The sequence below is a fragment of the Gorilla gorilla genome, chromosome 2 (genome assembly GCF_029281585.2).
Source record: "Gorilla gorilla gorilla isolate KB3781 chromosome 2, NHGRI_mGorGor1-v2.1_pri, whole genome shotgun sequence".
NCBI classification, from domain to species: Eukaryota; Metazoa; Chordata; class Mammalia; order Primates; family Hominidae; genus Gorilla; species Gorilla gorilla.
The window spans coordinates 191630279-191649385 of NC_086017.1; the positions used below are offsets into that span (position 1 = coordinate 191630279).

The window sequence follows — 19107 nt, forward strand, 5'->3', positions numbered from 1 at the left end:
TCAAAAGAAATAAAATCAGTAAATCAAAGAGATATACTTTTATTTTATAATAAGCACTGCCATGTGTTTATTGCACTGCCATGCTTATTCACAATAGCCAAGATTTGGAAGCAACCTAAATGTCCATCGACAGATGAATGGAAAAAGAAAATGTGGTACATATACACAACAGAGTACTAGTCAATCATTAAAAAGTAGGCGTTTCTGTCATATGCAACATGCATGGCACTGGAGGACATTATGTTAAGTGAAATAAGCTGGGCACAGAAAGATAGACTTCACATGTTCTCATTCATTTGTGGGAGGTAAAAATTAAAACAATTAAATTCATGGAGATAGAGAGTAGAATGATGACTACCAGAGGCTGCTAAGAATAATGCAGGGCAGGGAGGGACCCTGGTATGGTTAATGAGTACAAAAATATAGTTAGATAGAATTAATAAGATCTAGTATTTGATAGCACAACAGGGTGATTACAGTCAACAAAAATTTGTTATACATTTTTAAATAACTACAGGAGTATATAAATGGGATGTCTGTAACACAAAGAAATGATAAATGCTTGAGGTGATGGATACCGTATTTGCCCTAATGTGATTTTTTTTAATTTTTCTCTTTTATTTCAGTTGGTTTTGGGGTAACAGGTGGTGTTTGGTTACATGGGTAAGTTCTTTAATGATTATTTCTGAGATTTTGGTGCACCCATCACCTGAGCAGGTGTAGAGTAACTGTACCTGATGTGTAGTCTTTTATCCCTCACCCCCTCCTGCCCTTCTCCTGAGTCCCCAAAGTCCATTGTATCATTCTTTGCATCCTCATAGCTTAGCCCCCACTTATAAGTGAGAACATAAGATATTTGGTTTTCTATTGCTGAGTTACTTCACTTAGAGTAATGGTCTCCAATTCCATCTGGGTTGTTGCAAATGCCATTATTTTATTCCTTTTCATGGCTGAGTAGTATTCCATGGTGTGTGTGTGTGTGTGTGTGTGTGTGTGTGTGTATCTCACATTTTCTTTAACCACTCATTGATTGATGGGCATTTGAGCTGGTTCCATATTTTTGCAATTGCAAATTGTGCTGCTATAAACATGTGTGTGCACATACCTTTTTTGTATAATGACCTCTTTTCTTTTGGGTAGATACCCAGGAGTGGGACTGCTGGATCAAACGGTAGATCTACTTTTGGTTATTTAAGGAATCTTCACAGTGAAAAGGAAACTACTAATGGTGGTACCAGTTTACAGTCCCACCAGCAGTGTAAAAGTGTTCCCTTTTCACCACATCCATGCCAACATCTATTTTTTTTTATTATGGACATTCTTGCAGGAGTGAGGTGGTATCACACTGTGGTTTTGATTTGCATTTCCTTGATAATTAGTGATGTTGAGCATTTTTTATATGTTTGTTGGCCATTTGTATGGTTTCTTTTGAGAATTGTCTATTCATGTCCTTAGCCCACTTTTTGATGAGATTATTTTTTCTTGCTGATTTGAGCTCCTTGTAGATTCTCAATATTAACTCTTTGTTGGATGCATAGTTTGCGAAGATCTTCTCCCATTCTGTGGGTTGTCTATTTACTCTGCTAAAGATTTCTTCTGCTGTGCAGAAGTTTAATTATGTCCCATTTATTTATCTTGGTTTTTGTTGCATTTGTCTTTGGGTTCTTGGTCATAAAGTCTTTGCCTAAGCCAATGTCTAGAAGGGTTTTTCCAATGTTATCTTATAGAATTTTTATGGTTTCAGGTCTTAGATTTAAGTCTTTGATCCATCCTGAGTTGATTTTTGTATAAGGTGAGAGATGAGTATCCAGTTTCATTCTCTACATGTGGCTTGCCAATTATCCCAGCACCATTTGTTAAATATGGTGTTCTTTCCCCACTTTATGTTTTTGTTTGCTTTATTGAAGGTCAGTTGGCTGTAAGTATGTGGCCTTATTTCTGGGTTATTTATTCTGCTTCATTGGCCTATGTGCCTATTTTTACACCAGTACCATGCTGTTTTGGTGACTCTAGCCTTATAGTATATTTTGAAGTCAGATAATGTAATGCTTTCAGATTTGTTCTTTTTGCTTAGTCATGCTTTGGCTATGCAGGCTCTTTTTTGATACCATAAAAATTTTAGAATTGTTTTTCTAGTTCTGTGAAGAATGATGGTGGTATTTTGATGGGAACTGCATTAATTTATAGATTGCTTTTGGCAGTATGGTCATTTTCACAATATTGATTCTATCCATCCATGAGCATAGGATTTGTTTGTCATTTGTTCCATTTGTTTGTGTCATCTGATTTCTTTCAGCAGTGTTTTGTAGTTTTCATTGCAGAGGTCTTTCACCTCCTTGGTTAGGTCTATTCCTAAGTATTTTGATTTTTTGCAGCTATTGTAGAATGGGTTGAATTCTTGATTTGATTCTCAGCTTGGTCACTGTTGGTATATAGCAAGACTACTCATTTGTGTACATTAATTTTGTATTCTGAAACCTTACTGAATTTATTTATCAGTTCTTGCCCTGATGTGATTATTCTGCATTGTATGCTTCTATCAAAATATCTCACGTACCCCATAAATATATTCACGTACTATATATCAACAAAATTTAAAAATAGTTTTTTAAAAACTCTACAGTTTAACAAGACCCCCTGGTGATTTATGTGTAGCTCATAATTGGAGAAGCTAAGGTTTGAGTATGTCCCCCAAAACTCATGTGCTGGAAGCTTAATCCTCATTATAACATTGTTGGAAGATAAGGCCTAATGATTAGTGGTGGTTAGACCATGAGGGCTTTACCCTTATGAATGGATGAGTGGTGGGTGAGTTATCACAGGAATGGTTTCCTTACAAAAGGATAATTTTGGCCCCTTTTTCTCTCATGTGCCCTCATTTGTGTTTCTGTCATTGGATGATACAGCAATAATTCCCTTCCCAGACGATCTTGGACTTCCCAGCCTCCAGAACCCTAAGCTAATACATTTCTGCCTATAAATTATTTAGTGTGTAGTAGTATGTTGTAGCAACACAAAACAGAGAAGCACTGGTTTGGGGCACAACGGAAGAGTAATGTGTAAGCCTGAGCTCTAATCCTGATTCTGCCACTTACTAACCTTACTAAATTTCACCTTAGTTTCTTCATCTTAAAAGTGAGATTAAATAATAACCCCCAGGGATGTTCTGTGATTTTATTTTATTGCATCTGAAGGCCAGAGTAATCCCTCAATAAAATTTGTCAAATCTAGCTACCAAAAAAGTTGGAACCATTTAGTAACGCCCTATTAAAAACCCCTAAAATATTTGTCAAATCTAGCTACAAAAAAAAGTTGGAACCATTTAGTAACCACTTTAACTTCTACTTTGAAGTTAAAACTCAAATGTATTTTTACGTATCATTTTTTTGCCATGAGCTGAATCTGTTCATTTTTATTAAAATGTAGAATTAGTTTCTTTGATGCTCCTTCTTAAATTCTCAAATGGAGATTTAAAAAGAAATGGTTTCCTAGGTATTTTATTCTCTTTGAAGCAATTGTGAATGGGAGTTCACTCATAATTTGGCTCTCTGTTTGTCTGTTATTGGTGTATAAGAACGCTTGTGATTTTTGCACATTGATTTTGTATCCTGAGACTTTGCTGAAGTTGCTTATCAGCTTAAGGAGATTTTGGGCTGAGATGATGGGGTTTTCTAGATATACAATCATGTCATCTGCAAACAGGGACAATTTGACTTCCTCTTTTCCTAATTGAATGCCCTTTATTTCCTTCTCCTGCCTGATTGCCCTGGCCAGAACTTCCAACACTATGTTGAATAGGAGTGGTGAGAGAGGGCATCCCTGTCTTGTGCCTGTTTTCAAAGGGAATGCTTCCAGTTTTTGTCCATTCAGTATGATATTGGCTGTGGGTTTGTCATAGATAGCTCTTATTATTTTGAGATATGTCCCATCAATGCCTATGTGAAGGACCTCTTCAAGGAGAACTACAAACCACTGCTCAATGAAATAAAAGAGGATACAAACAAATGGAAGAACATTCCATGCTCATGGGTAGAAGAATCAATAGCGTGAAAATGGCCATACTGCCCAAGGTAATTTATAGATTCAATGCCATCCCCATCAAGCTACCAATGACTTTCTTCACAGAATTGGAAAAAACTACTTTAAAGTTCATATGGAACCAAAAGAGAGCCCACATTGCCAAGTCAATCCTAAGCCAAAAGAACAAAGCTGGAGGCATCACGCTGCCTGACTTCAAACTATACTACAAGGCTACAGTAAACAAAACAGCATGGTACTGGTACCAAAACAGAGATATAGACCAATGGAACAGAACAGAGCCCTCAGGAATAATGCTGTGTATCTACAACTATCTGATCTTCGACAAATCTGACAAAAACAAGCAGCGGGGAAAGGATTCCCTATTTAATAAATGGTGCTGGGAAAACTGGCTAGCCATATGTAGAAAGCTGAAACTGGATCCCTTCCTTACACCTTATACAAAAATTAAATCAAGATGGATTAAAGACTTAAATGTTAGACCTAAAACCATAAAAACCCTAGAAGAAAACCTAGGCAATACCATTCAGGACATAAGCATGGGCAAGGACTTCATGTCTAAAACACCAAAAGCAATGGCAACAAAGGCCAAAATTGACAAATGGGATCTAATTAAACTAAAGAGCTTCTGCACAGCAAAAGAAACTACCATCAGAGTGAACAGGCAACCTACAGAATGGGAGAAAATTTTTGCAACTTACTCATCTGACAAAGGGCTAATATCCAGAATCTACAGTGAACTCAAACAAATTTACAAGAAAAAAACAAACAACCCAATCAAAAAGTGGGCAAAGGATATGAACAGACACTTCTCAAAAGAAGACATTTATGCAGCCAAAAAACACATGAAAAAATGCTCATCATCACTGGCCAACAGAGAAATGCAAATCAAAACCACAATGAGATACCATCTCACACCAGTTAGAATGGCAATCATTAAAAAGTCAGGAAACAACAGGTGCTGGAGAGGATGTGGAGAAATAGGAACACTTTTACACTGTTGGTGAGACTGTAAACTAGTTCAACCATTGTGGAAGTCGGTGTGGTGATTCCTCAGGGATCTAGAACTAGAAATACCATTTGACCCAGCCATCCCATTACTGGGTATATACCCAAAGGATTATAAATCATGCTGCTATAAAGACACATGCACACATATGTTTATTTCCGCACTATTCACAATAGCAAAGACTTGGAACCAACCCAAATGTCCAACAATGATAGACTGGATTAAGAAAATGTGGCACATATACACCATGGAATACTATGCAGCCATAAAAAATGATGCGTTCATGTCCTTTGTAGGGACATGGATGAAGCTGGAAACCATCATTCTCAGCACACTATCGCAAGGACAAAAAACCAAACACCGCATGTTCTCACTCATAGGTGGGAATTGAACAATGAGAACACATGGACACAGGAAGGGGAACATCACACACCAGGGACTGTTGTGGGGTGGCTGGATGGGGGTGGGATAGCATTAGGAGATATACCTAATGCTAAATGACGAGTTAATGGGTGCAGCACACCAACATGGCACATGTATACATATGTAAAAAACCTGCACGTTGTGCACATGTGCCCTAAAACTTAAAGTATAATAATAATAAAATAAAATAATAAAAATAAAAATAAAATAAAAAAATAAAAAGAAATGGTTTCTTCCCCTTCCCTCTATATTCCTTCAATTTATCTTTCCTCTAAACACAAAAGAAGGGGAGAACCCTAAAGAGAAAAAAATCAAATGAGCACAATAGTAATTTTTCAGAACTTCAAAATGAATGTAAGTAAATTAAACTCTTTCAAAGCTGCACATGTAGCCCTGAAGAGGCCCTTCTGTTAAATGGTTAAATAAGAAGACAAGAACACAAAGCAAACTTATCCATAGCACATATCCAATGTCTGTGTAAAACCCTTGATCTGTTCACAGGGAGATGGCAGCAAGATAACCAAAGAGCAGAAGCTTGCCAAACTAAATAAAGAAAATCAAGACAAAGAGCAGGAATAAATGTAACAAAGATACCATAACGATATCTTGGAGTTATGGTCAGGTGGAATAATCCTTATCTGTTTCTCCTTTTGAAGGGCAGATTAGAACATGATAATTGGAGTTCACATGATACATGATTAAAGTCTCTGTGTAATCATGACTTACAATATCCTGATTATTCCTATCTTATTCTTCCCGAAAAAAATATATATTAGAGGTTTATGGCTAAAATATGGGATGTGGGTGATCAATAGCCGCAAGGAGCACCTGATGACCCTTTTATTAACCTGGGACCCCAGGTTTTGAGATATGGACCAAAGCTATAAACTGTAAAATAGTCAATTATGTCTGTAATATGAAAGAAACTGCTCTTCCAATTTTGGTTAATGATAGGTTTTTTTCTATATAAATGATGATCTTATCAACCAAATTAGGGGGATTTTTAAAATTCATTTTATAAAATATAGTTTAACTCAAGTGACTCTCTAGTTACAACCTGCTTGTGGATCTTAAGTATAGCTACTTCAATCCTTTTTGCCAATGCCACTAGATTAATAGTTCTCACCTACCAAATGGCAAGGCTTCCATCCTTTCTGATGTCTCTTAGATACTCCAAAGTGGATGGGGACTATCTCACATAGAATTTCCACAGCTTCCTGTGTTTCTGCTATCCTTATGCTCTGGCACTTTACATTCCTCTTAGCTAATTCTGCTTAGCATAGAACCCACATGGTGTCAATGGCCTTTGACATCCTTTGGAGTGTCTATCTTCTCAAATTCTGATGCTTGGGATGACATCCTACCTGCCTCCAAGTTCCTGTCATAAACACCACCTGATACTTTATTCTGGTCACCAATACCTTGGTGTTAACCCAACCTTGACCTCCAGTCCTCACCTCTCTCTGACTGGTAGAGAAATGATGTCCACATTTTCATCCCTTCCATGAGAAGGGAGAAGGAATCTGACAGCAGAAATGTTTGGGCTCATAGTAATAAACTGCTTTTAACTTCAGCACATAACTATCTCGTTTCCAGGGTCATAAGTGACCACAGAAGTCTGAGCTGTGTAAATTTAAAAGCAGCCTCACATTTGTACCCTACATCAATTCTCTCTTCCCATTGTGACAGACTCTTTCATTTGTTGTAGTAATTCTTTTCTCTAAGGAATCCCTTTGTCTCTTATTTTACTCTGGTTTCCTTTGAAGATTCTAATGAAGCCACTTTCTATCCTTCACAAATGTCAGTAAGAGTCTGACCCTGATGTCAGACAAAGCCAGAGGTGGAGCTAGAAGCATGAGGTAGACTGACAGTAAAGTATTTGATACCTTGATATGTTCAGTCCTGACTTTGCTAGTCAGAAATTTTAAAACTAATTAATAGCATATTTTGAATTATTAGAGACATAACTTCATATTAAAATGGTCCTAGTCAGCATTTTACATGAAAATATTTTCTCAAATATTGAGAGCACTTGTTTCAAGTCTCGGATCAATCTCAATGTTACTTGCTAAAAATGTGAAGGTAGGATATGAGCCCAATAATCAGATTACAAAATTCACACCTACCATTAATTCTACTTGCAAATTAACATATGAAATAAAAATGCACTCACAGTCTTTAACTTTCAATAATATACATGTTTCAAATAAAAGAATCTTGGTAAATATAAAGGCCAATAACTTCATTTTATTTTATTTTTTAATGATTTCAACTTTTATTTTAGAAACGGGGGTACATGTGTAGGTTTGTTACCTGGTCATATTGCATGATTCTGAGGTTTGGGGTATGATTGATCCCATCACCCAAATACTGAGAACAGTACCTAATAGGTAGTTTTTCAACCCATCTCCCTCGCCCTTCAAGTAGTCCAGAGTGTCTACTGGTCCCATCTTTATGTCCCTGAGTGCCCAATGTTTAGCTCTAACTTACGAGTGAGAACATGCAATATTTGGTTTTCTGTTCCTGTGTTAATTTGCTTAGGATAATGGCCTTCAGCTGCATTCATGTTGCTGCAAAGGATGAGATTTCATTCTTTTTTACAGCTACATACTATTCCATGGTACGTATGTGCCATATTTTCTTTATCCACTGGTGATGGGCGCGTAGGTTGATTCCATGTCTTTGCTACTATGAATGGTGCTGCAATGAACATATGCATGCATGTGCCTCTTTGGTAGAATAACTTATTTTCTTTTGGGTATATAACCTGGAAGGGGATTGCTGAGTTGAATGGTGGTTCAGTTTTGAGTTCTTTGAGAAATCTCCAAACTGCTTTCCACAGTGGCTGAACTAATTTACATTCCCACTAACAGTGTGTAAGTGTTCCCTTTCCTCTGCAGCCTCACCAGCATCTGTTGTTTTTTGACTGTTTAATGATAGCCGTTCTGACTGGTGTGAGATGGTATCTCATTGCGGTTTTGATTTTCATTTCTCTAGTGATTAGTGATGTTAAACATTTTTTCATATGCTTATTGGCATTGTGTGTCTTCTTTTGAGAAGTGTGTTCATGTCCTTTGCCCATTTTTAATAGGGTTGTTTTTGATTGTTGATTTGTTTAAGTTCCTATAGACTCTAAATATTAGGCCTTTATTAGAGGCATAGTTTGCAAATATTTTCTTCTATTCAGTAGGTTGTTTGTTTACTCTGTCGATAGTTCTTTTGCTGTGCAGAAGCTATTTACTTTCATTAGGTTCTACTTGTCAATTTGGTTTTGTTGCAATTGCTTTTGGGGGCTTTGCCAAAAATTATTTGCCAAGGCTGATATAGAGAAGGGTATTTCCTAGGTTTTCTTCTAGGATTTTTATAGCTTGAGGTCTTATTTTTAAATATTTAACCCATCTTGAGTTAATTTTTGTATATGCTGAAAGGTAGGCATCTAGTTTCATTTTTCTGCATATGGCTAGCCAGCTATCCCAGCACCACTTATTGAATAGGGAGTCCTTCCCCCATTGCTTATTTGTGTTGGCTTTGTCAAAGATCAGATGGCTGCAGGTGTTCAGCTTTATTTCTGGGTTTTTTATTCTGTTCCATTGGTCTAGGTGTCTTTTTTTGTGCCAGTACCATAATGTTTTGCTTAATGTAGCCTTTTAGCATAATTTGAAGTCAGGTAGTGTAAAGCCTCCAGCTTTGTTAACATCCTGGACCTGATGGAGTTACAGACAAATTCTATCAGATATACAAAAAACTGTTATCAATCCTACTGAAACTATTCCAAAAAAAATTGAGGAGGAGGGCCTCCTCTCTAACTCATTTTATGAAGCCAGCATCAGCCTGATACCAAAAACTGGCACAGACACAATGAAATAAGAAAGCTTCAGGCTAATATTCCTGATGAACATAGATGCAAAATTCCCCAACAAAATACTAGCAAACCAAATCCGGGAGCACACCAAAAAGTTAACACACCCTAATCAAGTAGGCTTTATTCCTGGGATGTACAGCTGGTTCAACATATGCAATCAATAAATGTAATTTACCACATAAACAGAATTAAAAGAAAAATCCATATGATTATCTCAATAGATGCAGCAAAAGCATACAATAAAATCCAAAATCCCTTGATAATAAAAACCCTCAACAGACTAGGCATAAAAGGAACATATCTCAAAATAATAGGAGCCATCTATGAAAAACCCACAGCCAGCATCATACTGAACAAGCAAAACCTGGAACCATTCCCCTTGATAACTGGAACAAGAAAAAGATGCCCTCTCCCACCACTCCTATTCAGTATAGTACTGGAAGTTCTAGCCAGTGCAATCAGGCAAGAGAAAGAAATAAAATGAATCCAAATAGGAAAGGAAGAAGTCAAACTATCTCTTTTCACTGATGATATGATTCTATACCTAGAAATCCCTAAAGACTCCACCAAAAGGCTCCTATAACTGATAAATGCCTTTAGTAAAGTTTCAGGATACAAAATCAATGTATAAAAATCAGTAGCATTTCTATATATCAATAACATTCAAGTTGAGAGTCAAATCGAGAACAAAATCCCATTTACAGTAGCCACACAAAAAAACTGAAATACCTAACATATTTAACCAAGGAGGTGAAAGATATCTACAAGAAGAACTACAAAACACTGCTGAAAGACATCAGAGACAACACAAATAAATGGAAAAACATTCCATGCTCATGAATTGGAAGAATCAATATCGTTAAAATGGCCATACTGTCCCCCAAAATTTACAGATTCAACACTATTCCTATCAAACTGCCAAAGTCATTTTCCAGAGAAACAGGAAAAAACTATTCTAAAATTCCTATGGTACTTCATCTTAGAGATAAAGAAATGAAGACCCATAGAGTTGAAATGATTTCAAAAGTCTCTAGGCTTGAGTTCAAACTGAAACCTCCTTATTCTCAGTTTGGTTATCTTACCTTTACATCCATTACCATGTAAAAATAGCCTGTGATGTTAAAGTATTTTGCCACAATGACGCATTCATTTAGCCAGTAGATATTATTAGAGTATCTTCTATGCATCAGATGATGTGAAAGAAAAGTGATCTACTAGGAGTGAAAATATTAGTTCAAGCTTCAGGTCTTCCAAACCTGATGTGTGTATAAATTATACCAATGAGTGGTATAACCTAATTAATTGAAGGATGAGGCACATGCTACAATGAGGGGTTACAGTGAAGTCATTCATAAGATCTCTTTCAGTTCTCAGCTTCTGTAATTCAACTAAACAGCTACACATGTGTTTAAAGAAAAAAAAAATCATGAATGAAGATTTACAGCTTCACCTGAGACCAAAGAAAGATGTTCACCTGGCAGATTTAAGTCACTGGATAACATCTGATAATTTTTTTTTTTTGTAAATGAAGAGACTATGATAGATTACTACCTGTCACTTTGTTCAAACAAATCAAGCATCTAGTAACTTTAAAAGAAACAGGTATACTGCATGCCTTATGTATTCACTAGTATATTTTTAGAATCTAGAAAGATAAAATGATTTTTACCAATGCTTCTCTTTTAAAAAAGAGCTGTTTGATAGACCTAAACATTTAGAATTACACTCCCAAATTCATTTTATGTACACTCTCCACCAGAAATCATAAATTAAATTTGGCACTCCATTGAATTGGATCAGATCCAATAGATAATCTCCAAGGTCAACCTAGGTTTTAGATTTCATATAAGTAAGGTTGAAGGGGAGGAATAGGTTTTCACAAATCATTTAATATTTTAAGAAATGGCAGAGGGTTAGATTTTAAGAAAGAAGCCTAAATATGTTTAAAATCAGTTACTATAGATAAATAGTATGGCTGGCCATTTTTTTCTGATAAAATAAGAGACTATGTTTAATCCTGGTTTTCTCTTATAAATTTATTATTGTGGATCTCTATTAACCAAACTTTTCCTTGTTACAAATAAGAAAATCCCATTTTAGAGAGATGAGTATTTTTCAGGTATTCACACAGTAGGGCCAGAGCTCAGATTCTGTATTCAATTCTATTCCACTTCACTGCTATCTCCTTTTTGGTCCCTTGTCTCCCTCTCAGTTTGGGGGATGGTTTTTTAAATATGATTCCAGGTTTTTCTCATTAAAATTGGCATTGTGAACAGGATCTGAGAGACCAAATGGTGAGTCAGGGAGGAGTATCTATGGAGGAAATCTCAGAGTTGGCAACGTGCATGTGAGGTGGACTAGCCCAATTGTTCAAACTTTGTGGGCCACCACATAAGTATGTGGACACTTGGAAAACACTGGTAGAGACTGAGCACCTATTGCAAGAAGCTAAGATACTAAAGTACAATAAAGATAGTAAGTGCACTGTTGTTGCAATAAGGCTAGCTACTAAGAAATCATTAGAGCAGGAAAGGGAGAAAGAGTAAAAACTCCTGCAGAGGGTCAAAGGCATATCAGGTTTTCTAGGACTCCAGCTTGTTACATATCATGGTCCCTTCTTGTGCACATTTGAAAACTGATGGGCAAATTACAAAAAAAAAAAAAATCAGAGCTCAAATGGTTAACCCACAACTATAAAGTTAAGCAGAATCTTCTAACACTTTCTATTTCTCTCTCTCTTTTTCTGCCTGCTTTGAATCTGCTATTTTGAAGTTGCTAGTGTTGAAATAAAACTCACTGTTTATGGTAACACTAATTCAAGGTTATTTGGGGATTTTGTTTTTCTTATACAGTTCAGCCAGTTCTAGCTAAAATGTAAACAATGAAATTCATTTGAAACTGAAGAAAAAAAAGGACAAAACAGGTTTTTAAAAATCAAACTGCCATGGAAACTGCTTTACCCAAAATTTTGATCCACAACTTTCCTTGGATTATCTATCAGGGCAAATAAAGTTTAGCCATGTGAACAGGTCCCAATTTTATAAAAAATAATTTGAATCCAGCTGTCTTTTGTAATATAATGAGTTTATGATGCTGTCTCATGGCTAGAATTCCAAGGTGAAAGCCATTGGATCTTTGTATGTGTGCATACATGTTTAAATGTGTTTATGTGTATGTACATGTATTATGTTATGTGTTATATCTAGCATTCTACCACATTAACTTATAAATAAATGAGTACTCATAAATAAGTTCAAATGCTTTCCAAGTTTATATAAATTCAATAATCTTTGGTAAATAAACTGGCTTTAAAATTACTGGTAAAATAAAAGTGTATCTTCAAAAGTGTCAGCATACATTTTTGTCTGAGTTTGCTAGTAGATACATTTTATATTTGCTTCTGCTAGATACTTTATGGTGTCAGGGTTTGATATGAAGGTTATAAGACTGTAAACCCAGCCAAAACCAAAATGATCTTTGTTTGTGTGATTTTTCTAATAAGCAAGATTAATTTGATATGGTTGGTTTAATGGAAACAGCTGAATTTTTCTGAGTTATCAGCAAAAATGCCCATGTTTAACTTGAAGGTTCTTGCTTAGCTGAATACCTGATATTCACAAGCTATGAAAATAGTTAACAGAAAAATAGTTTGCAATGATATGTAGCTTTACAGAATGTCTTGGTTCTCACTAGTAACCCAGATAAACTGCTAAAAGTGAATAGATTGAGTAAATGTAAATGAGATCAATGCTTGTGGGTAAAACTTTCATGTAGTTTAAACTCTTAAAGTTATTTTAGGCACTCATTGAATGTCTTGATCACTTCCAGTTTAAAAAAGGTTGTAATATGGGGGAAGCATTGGTGTACTTCAGTGGGCTGGATAAAAACAAAGACCATGTCCAAAAAGTAATTAAGGAACAAAAAAGGGATGATGGGCCAAATGGGTGTCTGTACACTTGCCCCGGCCCAAACAGGCAATATATATGAAACAATACTGTCTGCCAGGGGCACACTCTGAAATCACCCAAACAGTTCAGGAATTACATAAAGTACAAATAGTCAGTATGGCCCACAACCCCTGTAGCAGCCCTATGTGTCCTGTGAAGACACCAGATAGCACCTGGAGAATGACTGTAGACTACCGTGAGCTGAACAAAGTGGTGTCCCCGCACGTGCAGCTGTACCCAATAGTGCTCAACTGCTAGAGCAAGTGGTTTGTACGCTGGGAAATGTCCATGCTGTGTCTGACCTGTCTAACACCTTTCCTAGTATTTCTTTAGTGGAAGATTCACAAGACCAGTTTGCCTTCACTTAGTAGCGCCAACGATAGACTTTTTAGGTGCTACCATAAGGGTACCTGCACAGCCACATCATATGTCCCAGTATGGTTGCAAAGGACCTGTCTAGACTCTTTCTGCCTGCCTTGGTCTCCCTGTTTTACCATATTAATGATGACATGCAAACCTCAGAGCCTTTTACAGATTTGGAGACTGCCCTACAAACTATCTTGGATGGCTCAAAGTACAGGGAATGAGAAGTCAACCCCAAGAAGAAACAGGGGCCCAGTATAGCCATCAAATTCCTGAGAGTCACCTGGTTGGAGAAGATGTAAAACATACCTAAAACTGTCATCAATAAGGTATCACAGTAGCCTGTTCCCCAGATAGTAAGCTAACTCCAGGTTGTCCTAGGTTTACTGGGCTATTTCTTCGTTTGGTACAAACCATTTACCTTTCCTTCAATAAAGGAAAATTAAAAATGAGACTGTACACATATAGAGCAAGAGGCATTTGACAAATCAAAAATATTGGTAAAACAAGCCAAAGCATTAGGTGCCCCACTGCCACAGCATCCTTTTGTATTAGAAGCCACTAGAGATGCCACAGGGATGAGCTGGAGTTTGTGGCAAAAGCAACCAACAGGAATTGTTACCTGTTGGGCTTTTATCTCAATTGTAGAGGGGGTCAGAATCCTACTATACAGTCCTGGGGCAATAACTCTTAGCCCTGTATAGGACATTGCAACAAGTGGAGGCTATCACCAGAAAGCAGACCACCACAGAAAAAAACTGCCTACTCATAAAAGGGTGAATGAAAGGTCTCCTAGCCAAGCCCACCCCTAGAGTGGCACAATCACACTGCATAAGTGGCATCCCTGTCTACAACTTAGGGGTGCCTTGTCCACTAGTCCTTTAAGTCAGGCACTATAGGAGGCATTAAGATCCATCCACTTTGAACAAGTGGAGGTAGCAGACATGGCAATGGAGCCACCTATCAGGTCAACCACATATATGAGGAGTCCCAGGTGATACTCACTAGGCTTGATACACCGATGGGTCTAGCAAAGTTACCTAACACCAACGGTCAGCAGTTTGTGGTGCAAAGGGATACTGACACCATACAGAGAGAATGGGGATTAGGACAAAGCAGTCAATGGGCTAGGTTACAGGCAGTTTGGATACCCATCACCTATGAGGCTTGGCTGCTGATCATCTATCTACACAGATAGTTGGGCTACACAAACAGGACTTACCATGTGAATCAATCAATGGGCTACAGACAGTTGGCAGGTTTGGGGCAAGCTCCTTTGGGGAATGTCCATGTGGCAGAACATTCACATCAAGTTATAAGAGAAGGATGCCCAACTTAGGTGTACCATGTGGATACACACAGCCCCAGGTTGCCACTGAGAACTCAGGAGACAGATGCCCTTATTCATGTTTGGGCACTTTGCCACAGCCCATTGGAGGAGGCTGCCATATGGGTACATCACAGGAGCAGTCACCAAGGGGCAGCGACAGGTGGGCCATACGAAAGGCGGCAGGCATCCCAATCCAATCTGGAGATGCTTTGGCAGCTGTTCAGAACTGTGAGATCTGCTCATAACTGCGACCTGGAAAAGTTCCCTCCACACCAAGTCACATACATCGAGCCATACAACTGTGCAAGACTGGCAAGTCAGTTATATTGGCCTCCTGTCCCCAGGTAGAGGGAGAAGGAGAAGGTATGCCTTAACTTGTACAGACACAACAATGGGGCTACTACAGGGGCCTTCCCAGTAAGACATGCCACTCAGCTGGAGACCAAGAGTCTCATGGCTCTTGGTGTTATGTATGACATGCCAAAAAGGATAGTGATCAAGGCCCCCATTTCACAGGTCACGATATCCAACATGGGGCATTGGAACAAAATATAGACTAAAGATTCCACTGGCCATATAACCCAACAGGGTAGGCCTCATAGAAAAAAAAAAATGGCCTGTTAAAAACTCAATTACGTGCATTGTCTCAGGACAGTTCTTAAGGGTACTAGACTAAGGATCTCCCTGAAGCTATACAAATTTTAAATAAGTCACCCACTACCACACATGGCATCACTCCCTGTGAATGGTTGGGCAGGCCTATAAAACAGGTGTCACAAATTCTCAGGATTACCTGAGACTCCAAGCCATGCTCCTGAAACAGATGGGCAGACTGTGCTCCTGAGAACAGCAGTGGATCTGCCAAGTGGCAATGGCTATGTGGACCTGAAGTTGAGCTGGAAATTGCTCCCATACTGGGTCAGTTTTATGGCACTGGGGGGCACTATGAAGACTGACGGAGGAGAGGCGATCCAAGCTATGCTCCTTTATAGAGGTCTGAGAGCTTTACAATATCAATACACGGCAGCACCAATACCTACGGGAGTAGGCATAGTGCTGATAGTGTGGGCAAGGCTGGAAACTTACCAGTTGGCTACTGTGCCCACTCTTAGGGAAGGAAACCATGTATGGTACTATAAGCTAGGCATGAAGTACATGGTGGCCTCCCTAATGGGGCCAATGGGAGATAATATAGCAGTAATAAGGTTACAAGAAGTGGATACACCCATGAGGGTTCCTACTAAACACCTGTGTTTATGCCAATAGGCTGTTGTTCCTGCTACCCATGGAAGCTGCACTGGAATGTAACTACAGTAGCAGTCAGCAACCAGTCCAATTATTGGGTATATGGATACCTCCCCCTATCAAATTACAACAATATGCCTCACAACAGTCTGCCTTTCTCCCTACAGAACTGGAGTGCCAGGTACATCAGCACCAATAGTGCAACCCAGGTTCACTGGGGATTGTCTCCATCTGGAAGCCTAATGGCCAATTTGATGGAGAACCAACAACATGTGCTCTTATACACAATACCTGTTGTTGTACCTATACCCCTGATAAAAAGGATAATGTCACAGATGCATTGAATAATTTGTCAACTTAGTTCCATGATACAGCCCAATTAGGTTTCTTTGACTCATGCTCAAAATGGTTACACACCTTACCTACTCATTGGAGTTATGCTTGCTAATAGACATTATAATTATAGTTAGCTTCTGTTTTTTATGCTGTTATGTATACTGTGGATGTGACTTGTACACACAAGCCATGTCTATATGTTACACATTTGTAGAGTTCTTCCCCTCATACCCCACTCAGGGACTCTTACACAAGATTTGTGGAAAGAATGTAAGGGCTGATGGATTGCAGTGTGACAGGTCCCTCACCATGTTACTTAAGGGTGTATGTCTGCTGCCTGAATCCTGGAGGCCAGGCTGCGAGCCAAGGCCATGATGCCTAGCCAAGGAGCAGGTGTCCCTAAGAACCCAAATATCTCAGAGAGAGTATATGAGAAGCTAACAAGGAAAACAGTCCCATCACACACAAACACACACACACACACACACACACACACACACACACGGCAAAGAGCCAGAAAATTAGCTTAAAAGCAGCTTAGAGATGGGAGGCAGGACAGATCTCTAAAGATGCCCTGCTGCCATCCAGGAGTGCCTCATATGCAAGTCCTAATAAACTTACGTACTCGCCATGTTGGACTTGCCGGAGTCATTTTTTGGTCTCTTAGTTCCCTTCCAGTTTGGGGGATGGTTTTTTAAATATGAGTCTTGGTTTTTCTCATTACAGTTACTATCACCACAATGGTAAAATACTTTGATATCTGTACTTATCAACAATTAAAAATTGACTCAAGATGTACATTAACATTCTTATTCTTTTTTAAAGCATATTTGAAGTTGCTTTTTATTTAATGTCTTAATTCCTCTTTTGCTAAACAACAGAGTGCAGAAAATAGTTATGGTTGAAAACACAACTGTCCAAAGGACAAAAGCAGAATAAAAACAATAATAATTATTCAAGAAATAAAATGAGATATTTCTTGTGTAACGAACTGGCAAAGTTTTCGAAATGATAATGTCTAGTGTTGGCAAGGGCAGGTGTGGTAAAATAGTCATGCTCATTTATTACTCATGGAACAGACTTTTTAGAAAGTAATTTGACCTTAACAGTGCTCATATCATTTGACATAGTAATATCACTTCTAGAAACGTTAAAATTCAAAATAAAAAGTTTCTGAAGAATTTCAGCATTATTTATAATATTAGGAAATTGGAAATAACCTAACTATCCAAGAACAGAGTAATAGCTAAATCAAATATGATACACATGTGATATGGTACCAGTAAAAAATCATTAATTTGAAGACTATTTAGCCACATAAATAAATGCTTCCCTCCAGTAATCCCAGCACTTTGGGAGGCTGAGGCAGGAGAACTCCCTGAGCCTAGTTCAAGACCAGTCTGGGCAACACAGCGAGAACCTGTCTGTATAAAAAATAATAATAAATAAATAAATAAATAAATAAAATAAATGCTTCCCATGTAATGTGTAGAGAATGAGGTAAAAATATCACAATTTTATAAAACAGTGAACATTAAAAAGCAAGAAGGAAAGATACAAGGTTAACAGTGGTATCTCTCTGTGAAGAGTTTACACTTAAGTTTGTAGATATGAGTTGGTAGACACATTACTTTTATCTATTTAGTAATGTGCAGATAATATACAATATACAAATAATATACCAAAGAACAGAGTCTTGATCAACTAATTATCTTTGTTCAGGGAATATCCCTTGAACTAAATCTGGAAGAATGAGTAGGTTTCTAGATGGAGAACTAGTAGCGGCATTCTTGAAGGAAAAAATTACATATGCAAAGCCACTGAGTTGTTTGTATTTCCAGTATCTAGTTCAAGAGCAAAATGCTCAATTAATGTTTGTTGACTAATAATAAATAAGTTATAAAGAAACATGATTTCTTTCTCTCTGAATGTCCTCTGTCTTCTGTATTTCAGTCACTAAAGGTTAACTATTACAATACAATGCTATATTTCTGTCTTCATTTGGGCTGCTATAACAAAATGTCTTAGACTGAGTAATTTATAAATAATAGAAATTTATTTCTCATAGTTCTGGAAGCTGGAAAGTCCAAGATCAAGACACCAACAGATTCAGTGTCTGGTGAAGGCTCACTCTCTGCTTTACTGATGGTACCTCTTGCTGCATTCCCACATGATGAAAGGCCAGGAGCACATCCTTCAACCTTTTTTATAAAGGCACTGCTATGGCTTGAATGTGTCCTCCAAAGTTCACATGTTTCAAACTGGAACCCCAGTGCAACAGTGTTAGGAGGTGGGGCTTAATGAGAGGTGATTCAGCTATGAGGGCTCTGTTCTCATGAATGAATTAATGCTGTTATCATGGCAGTATGTTAGTTATCATGGAAGTGGGCTCATTTTAAAAGGGGGAATTCAGCTACCTTTTCTGTTTCTTGCTCATGTGATACCTTATGATGCAGCAAGAAGTCCCTAAACAAGATGTTAGCCCCTCGATCTTGGACTTCCCAGCCTCAAGAACCATGATACATAAATCTATAGTCTTTATAAATTACCCAAT

The 19107-nt window shown here is 37.8% G+C and overlaps 1 long non-coding RNA gene and 1 other non-coding gene across 2 annotated transcripts in view; one reads left to right on the forward strand and one right to left on the reverse strand.

Moving 5' to 3' along the window:
• Positions 1-19107, reverse strand: part of LOC129532441 (uncharacterized) — a 75920-nt gene that overhangs the window by 10793 nt on the left and 46020 nt on the right. The gene's annotated exons all lie outside the window — the stretch shown is intronic.
• On the forward strand, positions 6086-6221 carry LOC115934181 (U8 small nucleolar RNA). The gene has a single exon (XR_004070004.2). It is a non-coding gene; the product is annotated as a U8 small nucleolar RNA (small nucleolar RNA).